The 15,319-nt window shown below is 36.9% G+C and overlaps 1 pseudogene across 1 annotated transcript; it reads right to left on the reverse strand.

Moving 5' to 3' along the window:
- Positions 1–3,853: 3,853 nt before the first annotated feature.
- LOC308489584 (large ribosomal subunit protein eL38-like) lies at positions 3,854–6,814 on the reverse strand (annotated as a pseudogene). The gene is made up of 2 exons: positions 6,781–6,814; positions 3,854–4,159 (listed from the first exon to the last, which is right to left on the reverse strand). The product of its transcript is annotated as a large ribosomal subunit protein eL38-like (transcript).
- Between the last annotated feature and the right edge of the window lie 8,505 nt (positions 6,815–15,319).

A 15,319-nucleotide genomic window follows, 5' to 3' on the forward strand; every position in this document is an offset into this window, starting at 1 on the left:
CTTCTCAGTGATAGGACTTTATCTTTTTCCTCTTTATATCCTCACTGCTTGATACCAACCAAGTCCTTAGCAGGTGTCCAATCAATGCCTGTTGGATGAATTAATATATTCAGGTTGCCTTTCAGATGATTCTTTAACCAGTCTGAAATTTATTTCTTTAAAAATCAGGAAATGTACCTTATTCCTCAATCTGTTGCAGAATTCCCCTTTATTGTAAGTGAAACGTGCTGTAGACATTCTGACACACACATACACACACGCACACACACACACACACACACACACACACACACACACACACACCTCCTGGTTGAAAACTTACGTGGGCTCAATTTTTAAAGGAATCAGAATTAGTGGCTGGACTCAGGGTTAACATGTGCCAGATTAGAAAGGTCAAATAACATGACTTTGAAAACCTTGTGAGTGGTTTAGATCCTTTGGCAAGTCTTTGTAGGATTTGTCCCTTATACTTCCCTCAGTGTAAACTGAGAATCCAGTAAGCAGAATGGGCCACAGGCTAATGGGTGTGGCCACCAAGATAGTGGGAGTTAAGGTGCTCCTCTCCGCTACAGAAAGAATGTGGGAAGAAAACCGTCACAGATTTAATGACACAACAGGAAACTAAATATTCTTCCTGACCTATAACCAATCTGGCACATTTACGCGTCCTGCTGTATGGCCAAAGCAAGCAACCGATCCTCTGTACAGGATTCTCCGTACAGGAGAAATGTCTGAGGAACCACGAGGCCACTGTGTGACCTTGCTTTACTGAGATTCGATTTCCCCATTGTTGAAGTTAAGACTGGAAAATAAACTCTCCCTCAGCTCTAGTGTTTGGTGATTTTATTAGTTGTCCCTTCCTTTCGGTGTTTTCTGGCCAAAGCCACTACGATAGACTCTACAGATTTTCAGAGGGCTCTCATTGCATTCCTGAGAGTGGAAAAAAAAAAAGAACAGAAAAGAAATCTAGAGGTTCTGCAAGAGGTAAGAGAAAGCTACTGCTTACTGAACTCTTTCTGTGGGCCTGGCATTATGCTATGTGCTTCTCATCACTTATCCTATTTTTATCCCTACTGAGCAAATGAAGAAACTAGAGAGGTCAAAGTGGTTAATAAACTTATTTGAAGCTCTCAGGGAAAGAGAAAGTTTTCGATCCTAGGTGGTGGACTGTACGTTTTGAACCAAACATTATTCTAAAGTGATGGCTTTCAGAGTGCAGTCCCAGAAGCAGCAGTGTCAGCACTATCTGGGGATTCGTTACAATTTCAAATTCCTGGGCCCAACTGCAAACGTGATGAGTCAGAAATTCTAGGGGTAGGACACGGCTATCTGCTTTAAGGATCTCTCAGGTGATTCCCGTGCACTGTACTCTCAAGCCTGTGCACCACTGTTCCATCGCTGTATTTTTTGTATCCTGCCCATAATTTATGGCCTTAAGGACTTCAGACTGAAGCTCTCACAAGTCCAGACAAGGGACTACTCACTGTCTCTAAGGAGACCTTCTCTCCATCTCAGAGCCTGATTGGGACAGTCTCATTTACCAATAAAAAAATAATGATCTCTAACTGATGTAATGACTCCTATCAATCATGTTAACAACCTCAGCGAAAGGTCATCTTAGTAATTTATCTGTATCAGCTGCTTCTCACTGTGACCCAGACATTTAGAGATGCAGCTGCAAAGGTGAGATTACAACAGTTTGGAGGAGAGTGATTACGGCTGGAGCCCCGTTGTCCTCCCAGCTGAGGATGAGGTAGCAGGGTCATTAGTGGAAGAACATGGCCTAGGAATTTTTCAAGCAGAACAAAGTTACCTGAAACATTTTCCAGCACAACATATAGTTCGAACGTCTAAGAGTAGTAGAGTTCTTCAGGCTCCAGACATTGAGTTGACTCAACAAATAGGAAGGTACATCTCCACACGTCTCAAGTTTAAATAACTTAACACGTACTTGTGATTGTGGAAGTGCCAGTCTTCAGGAAGAGTACGTCATCTGAACTAGAGTACGAGCCCAAATTCACAATGGCTACCTTGTCAACACACAGTGGAGTGGTACAAAGATGAAGGACTATGGGAGAATTTGAACTTAACATGTTCAGTTACTTTTCACATGACCAAGAGTGAAGTACTACATCTTTCACATTCGCTGTTTCTTCATCTATAAAATTAAAGTCGTGGTATATACTTTGAGGGGCTATGATTATGTAAAACATTTGTAGAACATAGGCTTCAAATGTGTTCTCTTTTTCTTCTCTGTCCTTCTTTCCTGGCTGCTAAGATCAGAGCTAAATATCTCTATAATTTGATCATTAAGATTTAGAGTCTTAAACCTGAGTTAAAAGTAAGACCCAGAGATTTTCAAGCATACATGATGTTTATGCATGGTATTGATAGATACTATAGGGAAATGCAATTTTCCACCCTTGACTATATTTTGTTAAGGATAAAAAACAACATAAAACACACACACACACACACACACACACACACACACACATATATGTGGTTGGTGCAAAAATAATTGTGGTTTAAAAGGTTAAACATAATTGCAAAAAACACAATTACTTTTGCACCAACCTAATATATAATATTACTGATCTATATGTATATATATGTATATATGTATATATCTATATGAAATTCCTTACCACCTAAAATAGAGGTTGTCGGGATCCAAATGGGCTTCATTAATTAGTTGTGAATTAAACTAGAACCCTGAAAAAGCTGATGTTAAAGTAGCTTAGAGAAAATAAAGTATAAAAACAAGTTGATGGGGGAGTAAATAGCTTCCCTGTGCTTAGTATCTCCTAACCCTGTTGGGGAAGATGCATCTATTAATAGAATTTAAATCATATCACTAGTGACTGAGTAAATGCATGGGGCCAGGAATTCTACTCTGTGATGGTAAAGGACAGATAAGAAAACCACCATCTCTTTCCTTTTGGAGTTCAGATTCTAGGAAGAGAGAGGGGAAATCCAGTAGGGGTAATTAATTACTAGTTAAGTAATATTTTCTTGTAAGCGCTTGTCCAGACAGAAGGTTGCTACTTAGGCAAATTAGGAATGACATTCTCTAAGATTTTCAAGTATGTGAGTTACAGTCCCTGGGAGACCATTTGAGGATCAGTAGTAGACTATTTACCTACTGGAGGCCTCGGCAAAGTCTTTAGATAGGCCTGACCAATCCATAATAGCTTTGCAACTAGAAAGGCTCAAGTTCGTTTTCCACATCTCAATGGAGAATTCAGTTTTCTTTAATCTTGAAATCTGAGCCAGTTTCATAATTTGTAAAATGTGTCATTCATAGCAGAGCTCAAAAGTTTGGCAAGAGGTTTTCCTGCCAAAAACATAGACAATGATATCAAGTGTTCTCATTATTGGTTTTACAAAATCACATGGTAAGGTGGTGTCTGCCAAAACATTCCATTCCAAGATTTTTGTTCATCCTTTTACAATTAAGGGTTATACTGTGGTGTTATACTTTGAGAAGTTTACAATTAAGGGGTTTTAGTGTGAGGTTATACATTGGGAAGCATGTAAATATGCTATTTCCCAATTGTATTTAAGCATTGGACCACTGCCTGGGATAATTATCACATTGGTACCTACAAAATAATGATTTAAAAGAAAAATTACATCATTTTTTTATACAATTACTAACTAGTATTTTTATTCCTCCCAGAAGTTTTCCTTTGTTTTGTTTTTCATTTTCACCTCCTCTTTATTCCTTTCTTTAGTTTCTTTATAAAGAATTTTTTCATATGGAATATTGTTATAAAGACATTTTTGTAGAAAAAAGTTTCTATAAATGTTTTTTTCTTAAATTAATAAAGTTAAAATCAGAGTACTTGCTTCATTTCCGCTCTTCCACAGCCAAACCAGGGGAGAGGGACTGCTTCAGTTTTCCTGCCTTCTCTTTGTGATGACCGAAGTATAAAGGTATCTGCTACATTGAATTTTAAACTTCACATTATCCTTATTTTTCTTGATTTTAGCAGATTTGGTATCATTTCATCTGTGAGCAGAAAGTCCTTGATTTCCTCAGTTTTGCTGGGTATAACACCACAAGCTGGACGATGTGTCACCAGCACAGCAAACGGTAAGTAGCGAGGAGAATGGAAAAGAAAGAGATTTCTGGTTTGGGCAGTTAAACATTTGCCTGGAGAAAACTGTGTTTTTGATCATTTATTTTGAATAAGGCTGTTTATTATAATTCAGTGCAATTATTAGCAGTAGTATTGTCGATGTCGAGTTATCCAAGATTTGGATAGTAGTAGCCTTTTCAAGCTGATCCCTATGTCCTTTTGAAACAGAAAAATAGAATTTTTTCTTTGAGCACTTCCTACTTTGTGGCATAGTTAGATATTCTCCATCCTTGTATTTTAGGTAAGTTGAATTATCTGTCTTCTAATTATGCTAAAGGGGTCAATTATGTGTAGTGTAATTGTTCTTTCCCTTTGTCCAACCTTCCTTTCTTCCCATCTTAATTTTTTTCTGGTTGTGATCTAAGTTTTGTAATTTCAAATTGTAGGGTCACTGTTACTTCAACTATTCAGAATTTCTCGAGTCTCATATTTTTGCTATATTATGTCTCAGAGTTGATAATTCCAGGTTAGTTTTCCCACATACATAGTACGCTTTTAAATACAAATATTCAGGTCTGCTTTTATAGCCCCAATTTTTTTGGATTATATTTTAAATATTAGCTCTCATCAACAGTTAACTGTTTCTTCTTCAAGGATGGATTGTCCTTAGCAATCTTTTATATCCATCACTATCTAGTTGCTTTATGTTAATTTCATCACTCTCTTCAATTTCGTTTATGATATTTTCAGTTGATTCTATTGAAAATGGGCATATTTGTGATTTCTCTTTACTTGCAATTTTTTATTTTTCTTATTTTCCCACTGTCTTTATTTTTTTTCTTAAATTTGGTCAATTTTCCTGTTGCATCTTTCTTACTTTGGGCCGTTTTATCTTATTTTTTTTCTGAGTCTATAATTCTAGGACTCAAGTTGTTTTACTTTCTACTTTAAAGACTTAAATGTATATTTAGTTCAAGTTGAAATATTATGGTATAGTTTACTTATGCATTGAGGTTGAGTACTCTGGGGGAGAAAATTCTTCATCGACTGAAATATTTTCTAATGCTAAATTTTCTTCTTAAATCTATATAGTATACCCGATCAGACATCTTTTATTAAATTTGAAATGTTTTATATTATCCTGGACAAGTGATAATAGGTGATTTTATATTGACAGAGTGAAGAGTTTGGGTGACTTGCTGGTTTCTTAGCTTCAGAGTGCCTCTTTCTTTTAGCACAATGAAGTACAGATCATTAAGAAATATACTTTCTTAAAAAATATGTACTTTCTTCCATTTTCACAATATCAAGTGCCATAATCCACTAGATTTCAGATATGTTCTCATTATTTCCCCTATTGACATGGCACTTCCCCCACTTATGATGGTTTGTATTTGTGTTCTATAACAGTGGACATCAGTTACCTTCTCTTCCTGACTTTGTTTTAGTGTGGATTCTAGAGCTGGATCAACTGGTGTTTAATTGGCCTTTCCTTATTTGTTATAAAGATTGTAGAATTCTCTATAGTATAATATGTGGTAGATTGTGGTAGATTGTGGTAGATTGTAGGTGATTGTAGGTGATTGTAGGTTATTGTAGGTGATGAGTTATTTTAGTTGCTCTTCTTGTTGACTCATATGCTTTTGCGGAAAAATATGAAGGGATTATGATTTAGGAAACCTGTTATCCTACAGTTTCCAACAAATCCTTTAATTCATTTAATTCATTTAATTTTTACCACAGACAACCCAGTGATGAGCTAGAACAGTGAGGATGAGGATCAATTTTGTGTGTATGTGTGTATGTGTGAACATAATCATAGAATAATACATGTGGATTTAGTTGTTCAGTCTATGCCTAGGGAAATGAGCTGATCTTGTTGATGGTATAGTGATTGGCCACTGGCTAAGATCTCATTAACACAGGTATTCAACTGAGCAAACAAGACACTAGCAATACAGGGAAGATTTTCTACAAAGGGCCTCAGGTGTGGGGGTGTCTGATGCACTAGAAAATATGTTAATGCATTTGAACAAAACACAGAGTCTAAAACTGAGAACCTGTTTTCAATATGACTTTCAGATCCCTTTTTATTTACGATGACAAAGGACTTTCCTCTGTCCAACTGACCTAAGTCCAACTGTATAATTATATTCAAATTCAATACTGAATTAATAAACAAAAATGTATTTTAATACTTTCAGAAATGGCAATGGCTTAGAATTCACCTAAATATCGTTATCCATTATTCCTTCTCATTGATGGCTTTCTTTGACTTCATTCCAACTTACTTACTGCTATCTATTTCCAGTCACATCCAAACACCAGTTTAAAGCAATGAATATTCTAGTAAGCTCATTGGAAGACGAATGAATGACTTTCTGAGTCCTTATTTACAGAGATATTTGCATAAAAGAGATGATACTGGAAATGCTAGGTTGCTTCCCATAGTCCGCAATTAATTGGGGACCGTCTAAAAATCCCCTTAAAATTGTTGTATCTGTGAACTTCCTCTCCCCAAGCAAAAACAGCAGGGACAATGTATCTATCCACAGCCTTAGTACGGAACCATTTACTTCAGTGTTCTGTCAGTTTTTGTTTTTCAGCAGTATCACTTTCATCCCACCTTTTGCTATTGTAATTCATTCTCTCTGGCCTTGGGGTGCCTTTCAGGATATTCTGATTACTGTCTTACTGGTTAAAACCTTTGTCTCCTCATTCTTCACCATTGCTCGGGTTTCCTGTTAGCTACCCTGTCTTAATATATCATGGATAAGTCATGTACATATTTAGATCTGGAAAGATATACATCTATGTCACTGAGATGTATTGCCACTGAGATAATTGTCTGTTTTCCAGCGGGAACTAAAAAGCAATCAATGGTTTCAAGATTCATTAACCATTTCGTGAGAACTTGCTGTGTAACAGGCGATGTATTAGTGGTGGAGACGTAATGGTGACCAACAACATGATGTCTTCCATTACCGAGATTTCAGTATCATAAGATCAAGAAGCATGACAACACAGTTGTTTTGTGTGTTTTTCTTCAGTAAAATGAGTGATGCTCTGGATAGGAAGTCCATGATAATAGGGAAAACCAGGGCGTATAAATGAGAGGGGACAGGATCCTTACCTAGTTAGAGAGACTATAAATAGAGACCAAAGGATAAGCTGAAGTTGTACAATTAGAGGTTTAGGACTCTGACCACGTTGTCTCAGCCAATCTCCAGCTAATCAAGCTACCCCAGCTGAGGGTCCAAGTCATTGCAAAGAAGAGAAAAGGCATCTGTACTGGGCACTACCTAATTTCCTAATCAAAACAAAATTACGAGCATAACAGAACAGTTGTTGAATTATGTGCTAACCTGGGGGCACTTTGTGACACAGCACTAGTTAGTCATAATGAAATTGGTTATCTGGAAGTGATATGCCACCATAATACTATTTCAAGCATGTGGCATTGACTTTGGAAGAGTGGATGGAAGCAGGAAGTTCTTCAAGAAGACCACTGAGGAGGTCTTGAAGAACAATGAGGGGAAACGATACTAGAGGCTGGAGAAAAAGAGACACTTGTCATGTAGTGGCAGAATGTTTGGAGACACTGTAGCACAAGGAAATGTGGAAAAGAGAAAGAGTACCTGATGGACTTCTGGATCTGGCTGGGAAATTTGTAGGCAACAGATTAAAAACATAGCAATTAGCTTTCTCAAGCTTACTATGTTAACATATGGCAAGATGAAGTTGAACTAAAGAATGAACTGTTGAGTTTTTGAGGATAATTTAGAGGAATCATAAAAGAATAAGGACTTGTTTGTCTCTAAAATAAAACTTTTAACCCCAGCAAAAGATTCACAAAGGTTAAAAAAAAAAAAATGTTGAGAAAGAGATTGTTCCAAGTACCCCTGTGCATGTATTGGGTATGTGAGTGACGAAGCCTACTTGGATAACCAAACTATCCAAACTAACAGGTAGAAGCACCAAGCCTTCAAGCTCACAGTCAGAACTGAGGGCGCAAATGTACACACTCACTGAATCAAACCAAGCGATCCCCAGAAATGTGAGTCACCCCAGTTGAAGACGTCACTTCATGTGGGGCAGAGATGAGACACCCCTTCTTCCTCTTCCTAGAGTCCTGAACCACAAGATCTTAAGCACTCTAAAAGGGTTCTTTATGCCACTAAGTTTTAAGGTGGTTTGATGTAGCAACAGATAACCATACCGTCACATTCAATGTCTCCATGTAGGTATTGTTATATGTGATAGTGAATTGTAGCTATTGATTTGATACCTACAATTCACCATCACATATAACAATCACATATAATATCACATATAACAATACACCTTTGGAGACAAAGGATACCCAGAGAGTTAAACATCATTTCTGGTGTGTCTGTGAGGGAGTTTTTGGAAGAGATTAGCATTTAAATTGGTGGACTAAGTAAATCTGATGTTACTGCCCAGTGTGGGTGGGCAGCACTCAATCTACTGAGGGATTGAGTAGAACAAAAAGGTAGGCAGAAGCAGGTTGAATTCAATCTCCACCTGACTACTGGAGCTGGGACTTCAGTATTCTGCCGTTGTCATTCCGGGTCTCAGGCCTTCAGACCCAGACTGGAATCTACATTTGCTCTCTGGCTCTCAGGCCTTGGAACTATACCAAAAGCTTTCTTGTGTCTCCAGCAGATTGTGGGACTTCTCAGCCTCCATAATTGCATCAGTTAATACCTTATAATAAATTTATATCTATATCTTTATCTTTATCTTTATCTATATCTATATCTATATCTATATCTATATCTATATCTATATCTATATCTATATCTATATCTACATCTACATCTACATCTATATCTATCTATTCATCTATCTATCTACTTACCTATCTAGTCTCTGTTGTTCTGTTTCTCTGAGAACCCTAATACTTTATGAGCTTAGAGATCTAAAGAAAGCTTTACTCTAGAGATAAAGATGTAGATGAATAATAATTGAATCAATGAAGGAGGAGGGAACAACTCAGGGAGAGTGAGTGGAAGTGAGCAGAAATATTAGAAATGACCATAAGAGACAGCCAATTAAATAGTCAGACACAAACATTTTACCTATTCTAGTAGAAATATTTACAGATGTGAGAATTGTAAGGAAGAGGCAATTTCTTATCTTGTCTGAGCAGATAACAGATGACTGTAAAGAGAAATTACGCTTGAACATAGTTGGAAGGTTGAGAGAGAATTCACCAAATGACATGGCAGAGTAATGAAGCAGCACATGCCATAGGAATGATGTAGAAAAGACTGTTAGCTCTGCAACAGAATTTGTGCTTTTCTTTCATAATCTGGGATTGTCATGGGAAGAAGTTTGCTCAGCAACAAGCCACAGTTCCTAGGCACACATCATGTGACTTCATTCTTACCAGTGAAAAGGAAAAAGAAGGGATGTAGGTCACTTCTGCACCAGACTTTTAAGTTTTTTTTCTTTGTTTTGTTTGTTTTGTCCATTGTCTCTCTCTTGGTTAGAAGAGAAATCTTACAGCTTGGGAATTGGAGTCAACCTGGGGCCTGAATCATCATGTGGAGGAGATAAATCGTCTGGTGATCAGGAACATCCTCAGTTTACAGTTTCATGAATAAAAATAAAACTCTATTTTGTTAAGCCACTGACGTTTTACAACTTACTTGTAACAGCACATAACATTATCCTCTTCTGCAGCTATACTAAACTTTTTTAGGTTAGGGTAGTAAAGAAATATGGCAAAAAAGATTGAGAGTTTGCAGGGATCCGATGTCTAGGGTCTTCTATGTTTCTGACTGAATTTAACACATTTTCTTAGAGACAACTAGTAAACTGACATGATCTAAATTCTCTTTTTAGATGTCAGCACAGAAAATCATTTTGTTGCTTTTGATCCCAATTTACCTCCCCATTAGCATAGAATAGCCCTACAATTGGAGTATTTTTGCATGCATTTGCAACTCATGTCTATGTCATTTTCCTCTTAGTCAACTTCTATTATCCTTTTGCAGAGAGAAGTATCATTTTTAAAATGCAAGAAAATCTACAGTGAACTTCCAATAACCCTCCAAATTCACTAGCTTTATGCTGCAGAAGTTTGACTTATTAAATGGGAGAATAATAGTATTTTCTTTCCTCCCACTGAACTTATTAGTGTGTGTCTCACACTGTGAAGAAAAAAGTAATGAGTGAAATGTAACTATTTGATATCTCTATTGTATGTGTGTTGGTTAAGTGTAAAGGAAGAAGGGAGAAGACCTTCAAGTAGCTTAGCTATATATATATATATATATTTTTTTTTACAATGGGACACATTACATAACTACTTCTTGTTGAACTGTAATTATAACAGAGCCACCTTTATAAACATGAATACAGGGGAAACTAATTAGGCACTGACAATAAGCAAATATTATTCTCTTAATTAGATCTTCTATTGGAAATCCTGCTTTGTTCCTGCTGCTCCAGTGTGAATGACATTTGAATCATAACACTGTCTCACAGAACGGTCTTTCAGGGATGAAAAAGACAGACGCAGTGTCACAGTCCATGAATGCCTTTTCAAATCTTCGCTAATCTGAAGTCAATGAAATGCAGTCCTCGAAACAGCTGCTTTGGCTGATTTGTATACCCGCATAATTAGAGCTGAAAGTGTTCAGTCTGCACAGTTTTAGTATTCATATATTTTGATAGTTCTTTTGTCACATATTATTTTTACATAGCTGGTTATTATCTTGCAGTTGGAAAGCTCAAAGTTGGGTTAGGGTGAGACATCTAGAGGGCAAATGCAATTTGATGATTTATCAGTTCAAATCCTCCTTCATCCTTAAATCATCAATCTCTTTTCTTATTCTTCTCCTTCCTCTCCTTCCTCTCCTTTTCTCCTTCTCTCTCTCTCTCTCTCTCTCTCTTTCCCTCCCTCGCTCCATTCCTCCTTCCCCCCCTCCTTCCCTCTCTCCCTCTCTCTTTCTTTCTCCTTCTCTTGCTGTCTCTCTCCCTCTCTTAATTGTTTCTATTCACACATATATTGTAAAAGAAATGAGAGAGGAGAAAGAACTGCTGAGACAATTTATTTTGTGTGAGGAGGAGCAACGAGGAGGAAGAGTAGGATACATCTTTATCGAGATAATTCTTTCACCAGACACCTTCCTCTAACCCTTCAAACAGCCTCTGGGACACATGCTCAGACAGTTGCAATAGATGTATGAGGACAATGACCATGTCCCTTGCATAATAAACACACATTTCATTGTGGAACCAGAAAGCAGACTTATGTTCCCCATTCTGATTAATTTTTGATCAAACAGTCTTGTATTAACAAGCAGCTAGAGCCCTATATGAATAAAATTAAGATAAACAATGTTGAAACAAGATTTTCCATCTGAAAGGATAAGAACAATCACACTTTTACCTGATACTCATATATTGAAAACTAAATTTTGAATTTACATTTGTGTCTCAGATCTCAGCAAAAAAGTATAAAAATGATATTCTAAAATTCACAATTTCCCACTTTTGTTTCACCTTAATAGTGTTTGATTTCATTTTATGAGTATATATCTAGCAAGTGTCAATGGTAGAAATTGAATAAATCTGAGAGTAAGACCAAAGATAATAGACTCAATAAGTATCTAAAAATAATGTAAAATGTTTTCTTAAATATTGTGAGCTGCACAACTGTTATCTATAAAATTGTTACAAGAAAATGCCAGGTAATTATAATAAAGATAACTGACATAATGTTTACAAGGTCAGGTGGATTTCCTGGCACAGAGTATGTATTAACTAAAGTTGTTTCTTTTTTTTTTTCTTCTTTTTTTTGGAAATTAGGCATCATTCTAGGGTCTATGATAGATATAAAATTAAGTAGGGTATAGTAAATATGAACTATGGAAATTTTTATTTCCTAATTTTTACCTAAAGTATCATGTTCATATAGGGTGACCTAAAATCTACCCTCCAAGAGCTGGAAATCTAATGGAATTTAGATTATTAATATCTGATAGTAAAACAAGTAGAGTAAGATATACTATGAAAATATAGAGATACAATAGATTAAATCTATCTGGGATGAGTTTGGATTTGGGAAGTTTCATACATGGGACATTAGATTTTGAAAAGGAGTTTGTCAGGTGGAGAGAGGAGGAGAGACAGAAGTAGGGAATCTTTAAGACATGGCAATTGTCTGGTATTCTTTCATATGAGAATGCAATTCCGTAGCCAGCAAAATATTTTCTTCAGAAACATGCAAATAATTCACACATTATATAGATGGATATACTTGGGGTTTATTGTAGCCCAACATTTGTATGCTTGGTTAGGCTGCATATTATAAAGTAATGAAACAAATTGGGTTCAAATATTGGTAATGCCTTACCTTATCATTTTGCACCTGGGCATATATTTAGTCTACTTAAATATGGTTCCTAATCATTATAGTGTGTATGATCATATATATCTTACAGGTTTTTTGTAAGAATTTAGTAAGTTAACAACTATATCAAAACACTTCACTAAATGCATGCAATAGGTACCATCAAAAAATTGTAATTTCCCTCTGTCTCACGCAGTTAATAGGTGGGAGAAACTATTTCCCTTCGAGAATGAGATACTCAATTTTACACGTAATATTCAACAAGTAATATTTGTTTCACTGTCAAAATTATCCTTGCCATCTTTTAGGAAAGCTGAAGGTTTCTTTTGTTTTTTTTTTAATCTTTATGAGATTAAAAAAAAAAATAGAAAAAAACCTCAGCACTTTCCTATAGCTGCCACTGTTGTGACCTTAAGGACAGGATTATTTGGATACTTTATGGAACTGGTGAATTAGTAGCTTCATTATAACCATTCTCAGGCTCTTGAGACCCTTAGTGTGTGTACCTAAAAGAATGATCTAGCTTCTTTGTATGTGCATGGAGAAATGATTTTCAAAGGGTGGAAGGGCAGGACGAGACGGGTTTATGACCACAAGATGCTGGCAAGACTCAGATCAGATGTTATCAGAGGTCAGATCAAAGAAAACACTTTTACTGAGTCACTATGGTATGCCGGGGCCTGTGAGTTATACTCTATTTCTTAATATAAGTACGCCAGGCTTCTTTATATCCCATGTAAGTGATCAGAAAAGTGAGAATCAAGAAATCGGCTTTACTGATCACCGGTGTGAGTGTAGAGCAGAAGTTAGAGTCTGAATGGAGAGAGCTGCTCATGCACACTAGCACTGTGACAAGTGTCCATTCTTCCATTTCTGAAGCTCAGTGGTAATGGAGAAGCTTCAGATTAGTAGTAATAGCACCGCTTCCCAGTGGAAGACACTGGGGTGACTTGGGAAATTTTAAGCAAAAAATACAGAACCTGTTGGCTGCTGTGTGAGGAATCCCAGGAAAATCTCATTCAAGAGTTTAGAGGGCTCCTTATCTCTTTCAATCATGAGCCAGTGTTGGAAGGGACTGTCAAAATCCTCCAGATAGATTACCAGTTTTATTGGTGATACAAATGGAATGATTTTTCTTTCAATGGTAAGTAGTGCAACCACTTATTTCAGATGTTATTTGGAAAATAAAATAAAATAAAAGCATTAAACAAATGCAATTTTTATCACCTGACTTATAAACAATAGGTATATACGTTATCCTAGGTCCATATGCTTATGGGAGAAAGTGTGGGGACAGGCGGTGATGAGTCCTAAATCTGCCCTAGGCACTAAATGAGGTTCTTTATATATGTATTCTGTGTTTGATAGATGAGAAAACCAAGGTTTAGATATTTACAAAAATTTCATAAAACATAATGTAATAAGAAAGGAATTGGGACTTTTGTCTCCAAAACCCAAGCACTTTCTAATGCCCAATGTTGTACTATATATATGTATACTTATGTATATATATACATATATAATATATATGTATATTTAATATGTCTCACATATATTCCTTCCTCCCTTCCTTTCTTCTTTTCTTCTTTTCTTTCTTTCAACAAATATTTACTCAGCATCTACCCTAAGCCAGGCACATTCTGAGAATATGTATGCAAATAAACCGAAACACTTACTTCTTAGGCACTCACAGTCTACTAGGAATGGAACATGTAAATACATCCATGAAAACTGATGTAAAGACAAAATGGCACATTGGGGTAGGACTGAATAATATGGGGGTCACAGGTGATTTCTGAGCTGGGTCTTGGAGGACAAGATGAATATTCCAAGTGAAAAGGACATTCCAGACAGAGGGAACACCAGCATGGTAAGGGAGAACTCGTAGCCAAAACTGGCCTGGGAGACATACGGTTGGGATATAAATGCTGTCTGTCTCCACTCTCAGCAGGCCTTCCCACTGCCTCCTGCTGCTGTCATCTATTTTCTTGCGCTGTGATTGCCCTGCTCTCCCAAACCTGCTATTACATTCCATTCCCCCTCCTCCACCCCCTCACCTCATGCCCAAAACACATGGGTGTTTGAGATGAGCGGGTGAGCATGCTGCAGTTTGGGGAGGGGAGGGCTGCAGTGCAGGGTGGGAGGCAGGGTGAAGGGCACAGCAATGACAAGCATCGGGCCTGGAAACCCTGTGACTGCTTTCCTTGACCTTGAAACCTTTCTTGCTGCTCATGGCCAACATCTTGTTTTGCCAAATGATCAGCATTCTTAGTGCTGATTCCAAGGAAATGCATAGAGCAGATTGTAAAGTTAGACAAATGAGAGAATGAAAAAAGAATCCCAGATTATTTACAAAGGAAAAAGAAGATGTTTGGAGGGAAAAAAGGATCTTGAGCAGTCATCCAATCAAGGTCTTAATTCATAGGCTCTCCTTCAGCAATCACCATCGGGTGATGCTAATTGGAATGAACACTGCACAGGTGTTGCCCTACAAGAATGAGAAATAAATAAAATAAAATGCAGCTTCACCATACCAGCCAGTATGTCACCTACTTGTCCCCACGCATGCCACTTTTAACTGTGCCTCATTTAATGTCTGATGTGTTAGATACGAAAACCATTGTGGTTATCTGGAAAATGGTTTTTCTTCCCTAAATGCAGAGGATGCCAAAAAAGTGTATACACATTTTAAAACTATAATACAATGAATGACCGTAACACATTCATTTGATTAACACCATCTTTTGAGCGAACGTCATACTACACATTGCTACAGTAACTCAATTCAACTTCAAAAAGTGATACATAGATCACATCTCTTAAAATGTGTACATTTTTTGGCACTCCT

The sequence above is a fragment of the Rhinolophus hipposideros genome (genome assembly GCF_964194185.1).
Source record: "Rhinolophus hipposideros genome assembly, chromosome: 21".
NCBI lineage: Eukaryota > Metazoa > Chordata > Mammalia > Chiroptera > Rhinolophidae > Rhinolophus > Rhinolophus hipposideros.